Raw genomic sequence first — 11,974 nt, forward strand, 5'->3', positions numbered from 1 at the left:
TGTGGAGTTCTGCATTGGTACTTTCCAGTGAGACAGGGAGGTTATGGAGGGTACCGGTTCATGGCATAATTGTGTGGAGTTCTGCAGTGGGACGATCCAATGAGACAGGGAGGTTATGGACGGGGACAGGTTCAGGGCATATTTGTGTGGAGTTCTGCATTGGTACGTTCCAGTGAGACAGGGAGGTTATGGAGGAGTACAGGTTCAGGGCAAATTTGTGTGGAGTTCTGCATTGGTGCGCTCCAGTGAGACAAGGAGGTTATGGAGGGGTACAGGTTCAGGGCATATTTGTGTGGAGTTCTGCAGTGGTACTTTCCAGTGAGACAGGGAAGTTATTGTCGGGTACAGGTTCAGTGCATATTTGTGTGGAGTTCTGCATTCGTACTTTCCAGTGAGACAGGGAGGTTATGGAGGGTACAGGTTCATGGCATATTTGTGTGGAGTTCTGCAATGGGACGATCCAATGAGACAGGGAGGCTATGGACCGGTAGAGGTTCAGTGCAAATTGTGTAGAGTTCTGCATGGGTGCGTTCCTGTGAGACAAGGTGGTTATGGGCGGGTACACGTTCAGGGCATATTTGTGTGGTATTCTGCATTGGTACGTTCCAGTGAGACAGGGAGGTTATGGAGGGGTACAGGTTCAGGGCATATTTGTGTGTAGTTCTGCATTGGTACGTTCCAGTGAGACAGGGATGTTATGGAGGGTACCGGTTCAGTGCATATTTGTGCGGAGTTCTGCATTGCTACGTTCCAGTATGACAGGGAGGTTATGGAGAGGTACAGGTTCAGGGCATATTTGTGTGGAGTTCTACATTGGTACGTTCCAGTGAGACAGGGAGGTTATGGAGGGTACAGGTTCAGGGCATATTTGTGTGGAGTTCTGCAGTGGTACGGTCCAGTGAGACAGGGACGTTATGGTCGGGTACAGGTTCAGGGCATATTTGTGTGGAGTTCTGCAGTGGTACGGTCCAGTGAGACAGGGAGGTTATGGTCGGGTACAGGTTCAGGGCATATTTGTGTGGAGTTCTGCATTGGTACGTTCCAATGAGACAGGGAGGTTATGCAGGGGTACATGTTCAGGGCATATTTGTGTGTAGTTCTGCATTGGTACGTTCCAGTGAGACAGGGAGGTTATGGAGGGTTACAGGTTCAGGGCACATTTGTGTGGAGTTCTGCATTGGTACGTTCCAACGAGACAGGGAGGTTATGGAGGGGTACATGTTCAGGCCATATTTGTGTGTAGTTCTGCATTGGTACGTTCCAGTGAGACAGGGTGGTTATGGAGGGTACAGGTTCAGGGCACATTTGTGTGGAGTTCTGCATTGGTACGTTCCAACGAGACAGGGAGGTTATGGAGGGGTACATGTTCAGGCCATATTTGTGTGTAGTTCTGCATTGGTACGTTCCAGTGAGACAGGGAGGTTATGGAGGGTACAGGTTCAGGGCATATTTGTGTGGAGTTCTGCAGTGGTACGGTCCAGTGAGACAGGGAGGTTATGGTCGGGTACAGGTTCAGGGCATATTTGTGTGGAGTTCTGCATTGGTACTTTCCAGTGAGACAGGGAGGTTATGGAGGGTACAGGTTCATGGCATATTTGTGTGGAGTTCTGCAGTGGGACGATCCAATGAGACAGGGAGGCTATGGACCGGTAGAGGTTCAGGGCAAATTGTGTAGAGTTCTGCATGGGTGCGTTCCTGTGAGACAAGGAGGTTATGGGCCGTTATACGTTCAGGGCATATTTGTGTGGTATTCTGCATTGGTACGTTCCAGTGAGACAGGGAGGTTATGGAGGGGTACAGGTTCAGGGCACATTTGTGTGGAGTTCTGCATTGCTACGTTCCAACGAGACAGGGAGGTTATGGAGGGGTACACGTTCAGGCCATATTTGTGTGTAGTTCTGCATTGGTACGTTCCAGTGAGACAGGGAGGTTATGGAGGGTACAGGTTCAGGGCACATTTGTGTGGAGTTCTGCATTGGTACGTTCCAACGAGACAGGGAGTTTATGGAGGGGTACATGTTCAGGCCATATTTGTGTGGAGTTCTGCATTGGTACGTTCCAGTGAGACAGGGAGGTTATGGAGGGTACAGGTTCAGGGCATATTTGTGTGGAGTTCTGCATTGGTACTTTCCAGTGAGACAGGGAGGTTATGGAGTGTACAGGTTCATGGCATATTTGTGTGGAGTTCTGCAGTGGGACGATCCAATGAGACAGGGAGGTTATGGACGGGGACAGGTTCAGGGCATATTTGTGTAGAGTTCTGCATTGGTACGTTCCAGTGAGACAGGGAGGTTATGGAGGGTACAGGTTCAGGGCATATTTGTGTGGAGTTCTGCAGTGGTACGGTCCAGTGAGACAGGGAGGTTATGGTCGGGTACAGGTTCAGGGCATATTTGTGTGGAGTTCTGCATTGGTACGTTCCAGTGAGACAGGAAGGTTATGGAGGGTACAGGTTCAGGGCATATTTGTGTGGAGTTCTGCAGTGGTACGGTCCAGTGAGACAGGGAGATTATGGTAGGGTACAGGTTCAGGGCATATTTGTGTGGAGTTCTGCATTGCTACGTTCCAATGCGACAGGGAGGTTATGGAGGGGTACATGTTCAGGGCATATTTGTGTGTAGTTCTGCATTGGTACGTTCCAGTGAGACAGGGAGGTTATGGAGGGTTACAGGTTCAGGGCACATTTGTGTGGAGTTCTGCATTGGTACGTTCCAACGAGACAGGGAGGTTATGGAGGGGTACATGTTCAGGCCATATTTGTGTGTAGTTCTGCATTGGTACGTTCCAGTGAGACAGGGAGGTTAAGGAAGGTACAGGTTCAGGGCACATTTGTGTGGAGTTCTGCATTGGTACGTTCCAACGAGACAGGGAGGTTATGGAGGGGTACATGTTCAGGCCATATTTGTGTGTAGTTCTGCATTGGTACGTTCCAGTGAGACAGGGAGGTTATGGAGGGTACAGGTTCAGGGCATATTTGTGTGGAGTTCTGCAGTGGTACGGTCCAGTGAGACAGGGAGGTTATGGTCGGGTACAGGTTCAGGGCATATTTGTGTGGAGTTCTGCATTGGTACTTTCCAGTGAGACAGGGAGGTTATGGAGGGTACCGGTTCATGGCATAATTGTGTGGAGTTCTGCAGTGGGACGATCCAATGAGACAGGGAGGTTATGGACGGGGACAGGTTCAGGGCATATTTCTGTGGAGTTCTGCATTGGTACGTTCCAGTGAGACAGGGAGGTTATGGAGGAGTACAGGTTCAGTGCAAATTGTGTAGAGTTCTGCATGGGTGCGTTCCTGTGAGACAAGGAGGTTATGGGCGGGTACACGTTCAGGGCATATTTGTGTGGTATTCTGCATTGGTACGTTCCAGTGAGACAGGGAGGTTATGGAGGGGTACAGGTTCAGGGCATATTTGTGTGTAGTTCTGCATTGGTACGTTCCAGTGAGACAGGGATGTTATGGAGGGTACCGGTTCAGTGCATATTTGTGCGGAGTTCTGCATTGCTACGTTCCAGTATGACAGGGAGGTTATGGAGAGGTACAGGTTCAGGGCATATTTGTGTGGAGTTCTACATTGGTACGTTCCAGTGAGACAGGGAGGTTATGGAGGGTACAGGTTCAGGGCATATTTGTGTGGAGTTCTGCAGTGGTACGGTCCAGTGAGACAGGGACGTTATGGTCGGGTACAGGTTCAGGGCATATTTGTGTGGAGTTCTGCAGTGGTACGGTCCAGTGAGACAGGGAGGTTATGGTCGGGTACAGGTTCAGGGCATATTTGTGTGGAGTTCTGCATTGGTACGTTCCAATGAGACAGGGAGGTTATGCAGGGGTACATGTTCAGGGCATATTTGTGTGTAGTTCTGCATTGGTACGTTCCAGTGAGACAGGGAGGTTATGGAGGGTTACAGGTTCAGGGAACATTTGTGTGGAGTTCTGCATTGGTACGTTCCAACGAGACAGGGAGGTTATGGAGGGGTACATGTTCAGGCCATATTTGTGTGTAGTTCTGCATTGGTACGTTCCAGTGAGACAGGGAGGTTATGGAGGGTACAGGTTCAGGGCACATTTGTGTGGAGTTCTGCATTGGTACGTTCCAACGAGACAGGGAGGTTATGGAGGGGTACATGTTCAGGCCATATTTGTGTGTAGTTCTGCATTGGTACGTTCCAGTGAGACAGGGAGGTTATGGAGGGTACAGGTTCAGGGCATATTTGTGTGGAGTTCTGCAGTGGTACGGTCCAGTGAGACAGGGAGGTTATGGTCGGGTACAGGTTCAGGGCATATTTGTGTGGAGTTCTGCATTGGTACTTTCCAGTGAGACAGGGAGGTTATGGAGGGTACAGGTTCATGGCATATTTGTGTGGAGTTCTGCAGTGGGACGATCCAATGAGACAGGGAGGCTATGGACCGGTAGAGGTTCAGGGCAAATTGTGTAGAGTTCTGCATGGGTGCGTTCCTGTGAGACAAGGAGGTTATGGGCCGTTATACGTTCAGGGCATATTTGTGTGGTATTCTGCATTGGTACGTTCCAGTGAGACAGGGAGGTTATGGAGGGGTACAGGTTCAGGGCATATTTGTGTGTAGTTCTGCATTGGTACGTTCCAGTGAGACAGGGATGTTATGGAGGGTACCGGTTCAGTGCATATTTGTGCGGAGTTCTGCATTGCTACGTTCCAGTATGACAGGGAGGTTATGGAGAGGTACAGGTTCAGGGCATATTTGTGTGGAGTTCTGCATTGGTACGTTCCAGTGAGACAGGGAGGTTATGGAGGGTACAGGTTCAGGGCATATTTGTGTGGAGTTCTGCAGTGGTACGGTCCAGTGAGACAGGGACGTTATGGTCGGGTACAGGTTCAGGGCATATTTGTGTGGAGTTCTGCAGTGGTACCGTCCAGTGAGACAGGGAGGTTATGGTCGGGTACAGGTTCAGGGCATATTTGTGTGGAGTTCTGCATTGGTACGTTCCAATGAGACAGGGAGGTTATGGAGGGGTACATGTTCAGGGCATATTTGTGTGTAGTTCTGCATTGGTACGTTCCAGGGAGACAGGGAGGTTATGGAGGGTTACAGGTTCAGGGCACATTTGTGTGGAGTTCTGCATTGGTACGTTCCAACGAGACAGGGAGGTTATGGAGGGGTACATGTTCAGGCCATATTTGTGTGTAGTTCTGCATTGGTACGTTCCAGTGAGACAGGGAGGTTATGGAGGGTACAGGTTCAGGGCACATTTGTGTGGAGTTCTGCATTGGAACGTTCCAACGAGACAGGGAGGTTATGGAGGGGTACATGTTCAGGCCATATTTGTGTGTAGTTCTGCATTGGTACGTTCCAGTGAGACAGGGAGGTTATGGAGGGTACAGGTTCAGGGCATATTTGTGTGGAGTTCTGCAGTGGTACGGTCCAGTGAGACAGGGAGGTTATGGTCGGGTACAGGTTCAGGGCATATTTGTGTGGAGTTCTGCATTGGTACTTTCCAGTGAGACAGGGAGGTTATGGAGGGTACAGGTTCATGGCATATTTGTGTGGAGTTCTGCAGTGGGACGATCCAATGAGACAGGGAGGTTATGGACGGGGACAGGTTCAGGGCATATTTGTGTGGAGTTCTGCATTGGTACGTTCCAGTGAGACAGGGAGGTTATGGAGGGGTACAGGTTCAGGGCATATTTGTGTGTAGTTCTGCATTGGTACGTTCCAGTGAGACAGGGAGGTTATGGAGGGTACCGGTTCAGTGCATATTTGTGCGGAGTTCTGCATTGCTACGTTCCAGTGTGACAGGGAGGTTATGGAGAGGTACAGGTTCAGGGCATATTTGTGTGGAATTCTGCATTGGTACGTTCCAGTGAGACAGGGAGGTTATGGAGGGTACAGGTTCAGGGCATATTTGTGTGGAGTTCTGCAGTGGTACGGTCCAGTGAGACAGGGACGTTATGGTCGGGTACAGGTTCAGGGCATATTTGTGTGGAGTAATGCAGTGGTACGGTCCAGTGAGACAAGGAGGTTATGGTCGGGTACAGGTTCAGGGCATATTTGTGTGGAGTTCTGCATTGGTACGTTCCAATGAGACAGGGAGGTTATGGAGGGGTACATGTTCAGGGCATATTTGTGTGTAGTTCTGCATTGGTACGTTCCAGTGAGACAGGGAGGTTATGGAGGGTTACAGGTTCAGGGCACATTTGTATGGAGTTCTGCATTGGTACGTTCCAACGAGACAGGGAGGTTATGGAGGGGTACATGTTCAGGCCATATTTGTGTGTAGTTCTGCATTGGTACGTTCCAGTGAGACAGGGAGGTTATGGAGGGTACAGGTTCATGGCACATTTGTGTGGAGTTCTGCATTGGTACGTTCCAACGAGACAGGGAGGTTATGGAGGGGTACATGTTCAGGCCATATTTGTGTGTAGTTCTGCATTGGTACGTTCCAGTGAGACAGGGAGGTTATGGAGGGTACAGGTTCAGGGCATATTTGTGTGGAGTTCTGCAGTGGTACGGTCCAGTGAGACAGGGAGGTTATGGTCGGGTACAGGTTCAGGGCATATTTGTGTGGAGTTCTGCATTGGTACTTTCCAGTGAGACAGGGAGGTTATGGAGGGTACAGGTTCATGGCATATTTGTGTGGAGTTCTGCAGTGGGACGATCCAATGAGACAGGGAGGCTATGGACCGGTAGAGGTTCAGGGCAAATTGTGTAGAGTTCTGCATGGGTGCGTTCCTGTGAGACAAGGAGGTTATGGGCGGTTATACGTTCAGGGCATATTTGTGTGGTATTCTGCATTGGTACGTTCCAGTGAGACAGGGAGGTTATGGAGGGGTACAGGTTCAGGGCATATTTGTGTGTAGTTCTGCATTGGTACGTTCCAGTGAGACAGGGAGGTTATGGAGGGTACCGGTTCAGTGCATATTTGTGCGGAGTACTGCATTGCTACGTTCCAGTGTGACAGGGAGGTTATGGAGAGGTACAGGTTCAGGGCATATTTGTGTGGAATTCTGCATTGGTACGTTCCAGTGAGACAGGGAGGTTATGGAGGGTACAGGTTCAGGGCATATTTGTGTGGAGTTCTGCAGTGGTACGGTCCAGTGAGACAGGGACGTTATGGTCGGGTACAGGTTCAGGGCATATTTGTGTGGAGTTCTGCAGTGGTACGGTCCAGTGAGACAGGGAGGTTATGGTCGGGTACAGGTTCAGGGCATATTTGTGTGGAGTTCTGCATTGGTACGTTCCAATGAGACAGGGAGGTTATGGAGGGGTACATGTTCAGGGCATATTTGTGTGTAGTTCTGCATTGGTACGTTCCAGTGAGACAGGGAGGTTATGGAGGGTTACAGGTTCAGGGCACATTTGTGTGGAGTTCTGCATTGGTACGTTCCAACGAGACAGGGAGGTTATGGAGGGGTACATGTTCAGGCCATATTTGTGTGTAGTTCTGCATTGGTACGTTCCAGTGAGACAGGGAGGTTATGGAGGGTACAGGTTCATGGCACATTTGTGTGGAGTTCTGCATTGGTACGTTCCAACGAGACAGGGAGGTTATGGAGGGGTACATGTTCAGGCCATATTTGTGTGTAGTTCTGCATTGGTACGTTCCAGTGAGACAGGGAGGTTATGGAGGGTACAGGTTCAGGGCATATTTGTGTGGAGTTCTGCAGTGGTACTTTCCAGTGAGACAGGGAAGTTATTGTCGGGTACAGGTTCAGTGCATATTTGTGTGGAGTTCTGCATTCGTACTTTCCAGTGAGACAGGGAAGTTATGGAGGGTACAGGTTCATGGCATATTTGTGTGGAGTTCTGCAATGGGACGATCCAATGAGACAGGGAGGCTATGGACCGGTAGAGGTTCAGTGCAAATTGTGTAGAGTTCTGCATGGGTGCGTTCCTGTGAGACAAGGAGGTTATGGGCGGGTACACGTTCAGGGCATATTTGTGTGGTATTCTGCATTGGTACGTTCCAGTGAGACAGGGAGGTTATGGAGGGGTACAGGTTCAGGGCATATTTGTGTGTAGTTCTGCATTGGTACGTTCCAGTGAGACAGGGATGTTATGGAGGGTACCGGTTCAGTGCATATTTGTGCGGAGTTCTGCATTGCTACGTTCCAGTATGACAGGGAGGTTATGGAGAGGTACAGGTTCAGGGCATATTTGTGTGGAGTTCTACATTGGTACGTTCCAGTGAGACAGGGAGGTTATGGAGGGTACAGGTTCAGGGCATATTTGTGTGGAGTTCTGCAGTGGTACGGTCCAGTGAGACAGGGACGTTATGGTCGGGTACAGGTTCAGGGCATATTTGTGTGGAGTTCTGCAGTGGTACGGTCCAGTGAGACAGGGAGGTTATGGTCGGGTACAGGTTCAGGGCATATTTGTGTGGAGTTCTGCATTGGTACGTTCCAATGAGACAGGGAGGTTATGCAGGGGGACATGTTCAGGGCATATTTGTGTGTAGTTCTGCATTGGTACGTTCCAGTGAGACAGGGAGGTTATGGAGGGTTACAGGTTCAGGGCACATTTGTGTGGAGTTCTGCATTGGTACGTTCCAACGAGACAGGGAGGTTATGGAGGGGTACATGTTCAGGCCATATTTGTGTGTAGTTCTGCATTGGTACGTTCCAGTGAGACAGGGAGGTTATGGAGGGTACAGGTTCAGGGCACATTTGCGTGGAGTTCTGCATTGGTACGTTCCAACGAGACAGGGAGGTTATGGAGGGGTACATGTTCAGGCCATATTTGTGTGTAGTTCTGCATTGGTACGTTCCAGTGAGACAGGGAGGTTATGGAGGGTACAGGTTCAGGGCATATTTGTGTGGAGTTCTGCAGTGGTACGGTCCAGTGAGACAGGGAGGTTATGGTCGGGTACAGGTTCAGGGCATATTTGTGTGGAGTTCTGCATTGGTACTTTCCAGTGAGACAGGGAGGTTATGGAGGGTACAGGTTCATGGCATATTTGTGTGGAGTTCTGCAGTGGGACGATCCAATGAGACAGGGAGGCTATGGACCGGTAGAGGTTCAGGGCAAATTGTGTAGAGTTCTGCATGGGTGCGTTCCTGTGAGACAAGGAGGTTATGGGCCGTTATACGTTCAGGGCATATTTGTGTGGTATTCTGCATTGGTACGTTCCAGTGAGACAGGGAGGTTATGGAGGGGTACAGGTTCAGGGCATATTTGTGTGTAGTTCTGCATTGGTACGTTCCAGTGAGACAGGGATGTTATGGAGGGTACCGGTTCAGTGCATATTTGTGCGGAGTTCTGCATTGCTACGTTCCAGTATGACAGGGAGGTTATGGAGAGGTACAGGTTCAGGGCATATTTGTGTGGAGTTCTGCATTGGTACGTTCCAGTGAGACAGGGAGGTTATGGAGGGTACAGGTTCAGGGCATATTTGTGTGGAGTTCTGCAGTGGTACGGTCCAGTGAGACAGGGAGGTTATGGTCGGGTACAGGTTCAGGGCATATTTGTGTGGAGTTCTGCATTGGTACTTTCCAGTGAGACAGGGAGGTTATGGAGGGTACAGGTTCATGGCATATTTGTGTGGAGTTCTGCAGTGGGACGATCCAATGAGACAGGGAGGTTATGGACGGGGACAGGTTCAGGGCATATTTGTGTGGAGTTCTGCATTGGTACGTTCCAGTGAGACAGGGAGGTTATGGAGGGGTACAGGTTCAGGGCATATTTGTGTGTAGTTCTGCATTGGTACGTTCCAGTGAGACAGGGAGGTTATGGAGGGTACCGGTTCAGTGCATATTTGTGCGGAGTTCTGCATTGCTACGTTCCAGTGTGACAGGGAGGTTATGGAGAGGTACAGGTTCAGGGCATATTTGTGTGGAATTCTGCATTGGTACGTTCCAGTGAGACAGGGAGGTTATGGAGGGTACAGGTTCAGGGCATATTTGTGTGGAGTTCTGCAGTGGTACGGTCCAGTGAGACAGGGACGTTATGGTCGGGTACAGGTTCAGGGCATATTTGTGAGGAGTTCTGCAGTGGTACGGTCCAGTGAGACAAGGAGGTTATGGTCGGGTACAGGTTCAGGGCATATTTGTGTGGAGTTCTGCATTGGTACGTTCCAATGAGACAGGGAGGTTATGGAGGGGTACATGTTCAGGGCATATTTGTGTGTAGTTCTGCATTGGTACGTTCCAGTGAGACAGGGAGGTTATGGAGGGTTACAGGTTCAGGGCACATTTGTGTGGAGTTCTGCATTGGTACGTTCCAACGAGACAGGGAGGTTATGGAGGGGTACATGTTCAGGCCATATTTGTGTGTAGTTCTGCATTGGTACGTTCCAGTGAGACAGGGAGGTTATGGAGGGTACAGGTTCATGGCACATTTGTGTGGAGTTCTGCATTGGTACGTTCAAACGAGACAGGGAGGTTATGGAGGGGTACATGTTCAGGCCATATTTGTGTGTAGTTCTGCATTGGTACGTTCCAGTGAGACAGGGAGGTTATGGAGGGTACAGGTTCAGGGCATATTTGTGTGGAGTTCTGCAGTGGTACGGTCCAGTGAGACAGGGAGGTTATGGTCGGGTACAGGTTCAGGGCATATTTGTGTGGAGTTCTGCATTGGTACTTTCCAGTGAGACAGGGAGGTTATGGAGGGTACAGGTTCATGGCATATTTGTGTGGAGTTCTGCAGTGGGACGATCCAATGAGACAGGGAGGCTATGGACCGGTAGAGGTTCAGGGCAAATTGTGTAGAGTTCTGCATGGGTGCGTTCCTGTGAGACAAGGAGGTTATGGGCGGTTATACGTTCAGGGCATATTTGTGTGGTATTCTGCATTGGTACGTTCCAGTGAGACAGGGAGGTTATGGAGGGGTACAGGTTCAGGGCATATTTGTGTGTAGTTCTGCATTGGTACGTTCCAGTGAGACAGGGAGGTTATGGAGGGTACCGGTTCAGTGCATATTTGTGCGGAGTTCTGCATTGCTACGTTCCAGTGTGACAGGGAGGTTATGGAGAGGTACAGGTTCAGGGCATATTTGTGTGGAATTCTGCATTGGTACGTTCCAGTGAGACAGGGAGGTTATGGAGGGTACAGGTTCAGGGCATATTTGTGTGGAGTTCTGCAGTGGTACGGTCCAGTGAGACAGGGACGTTATGGTCGGGTACAGGTTCAGGGCATATTTGTGTGGAGTTCTGCAGTGGTACGGTCCAGTGAGACAGGGAGGTTATGGTCGGGTACAGGTTCAGGGCATATTTGTGTGGAGTTCTGCATTGGTACGTTCCAATGAGACAGGGAGGTTATGGAGGGGTACATGTTCAGGGCATATTTGTGTGTAGTTCTGCATTGGTACGTTCCAGTGAGACAGGGAGGTTATGGAGGGTTACAGGTTCAGGGCACATTTGTGTGGAGTTCTGCATTGGTACGTTCCAACGAGACAGGGAGGTTATGGAGGGGTACATGTTCAGGCCATATTTGTGTGTAGTTCTGCATTGGTACGTTCCAGTGAGACAGGGAGGTTATGGAGGGTACAGGTTCATGGCACATTTGTGTGGAGTTCTGCATTGGTACGTTCCAACGAGACAGGGAGGTTATGGAGGGGTACATGTTCAGGCCATATTTGTGTGTAGTTCTGCATTGGTACGTTCCAGTGAGACAGGGAGGTTATGGAGGGTACAGGTTCAGGGCATATTTGTGTGGAGTTCTGCAGTGGTACGGTCCAGTGAGACAGGGTGGTTATGGTCGGGTACAGGTTCAGGGCATATTTGTGTGGAGTTCTGCATTGGTACTTTCCAGTGAGACAGGGAGGTTATGGAGGGTACAGGTTCATGGCATATTTGTGTGGAGTTCTGCAGTGGGACGATCCAATGAGACAGGGAGGCTATGGACCGGTAGAGGTTCAGGGCAAATTGTGTAGAGTTCTGCATGGGTGCGTTCCTGTGAGACAAGGAGGTTATGGGTGGTTATACGTTCAGGGCATATTTGTGTGGTATTCTGCATTGGTACGTTCCAGTGAGACAGGGAGGTTATGGAGGGGTACAGGTTCAGG

Source organism: Hemitrygon akajei, unplaced genomic scaffold (assembly GCF_048418815.1).
Source record: "Hemitrygon akajei unplaced genomic scaffold, sHemAka1.3 Scf000066, whole genome shotgun sequence".
NCBI classification, from domain to species: domain Eukaryota; kingdom Metazoa; phylum Chordata; class Chondrichthyes; order Myliobatiformes; family Dasyatidae; genus Hemitrygon; species Hemitrygon akajei.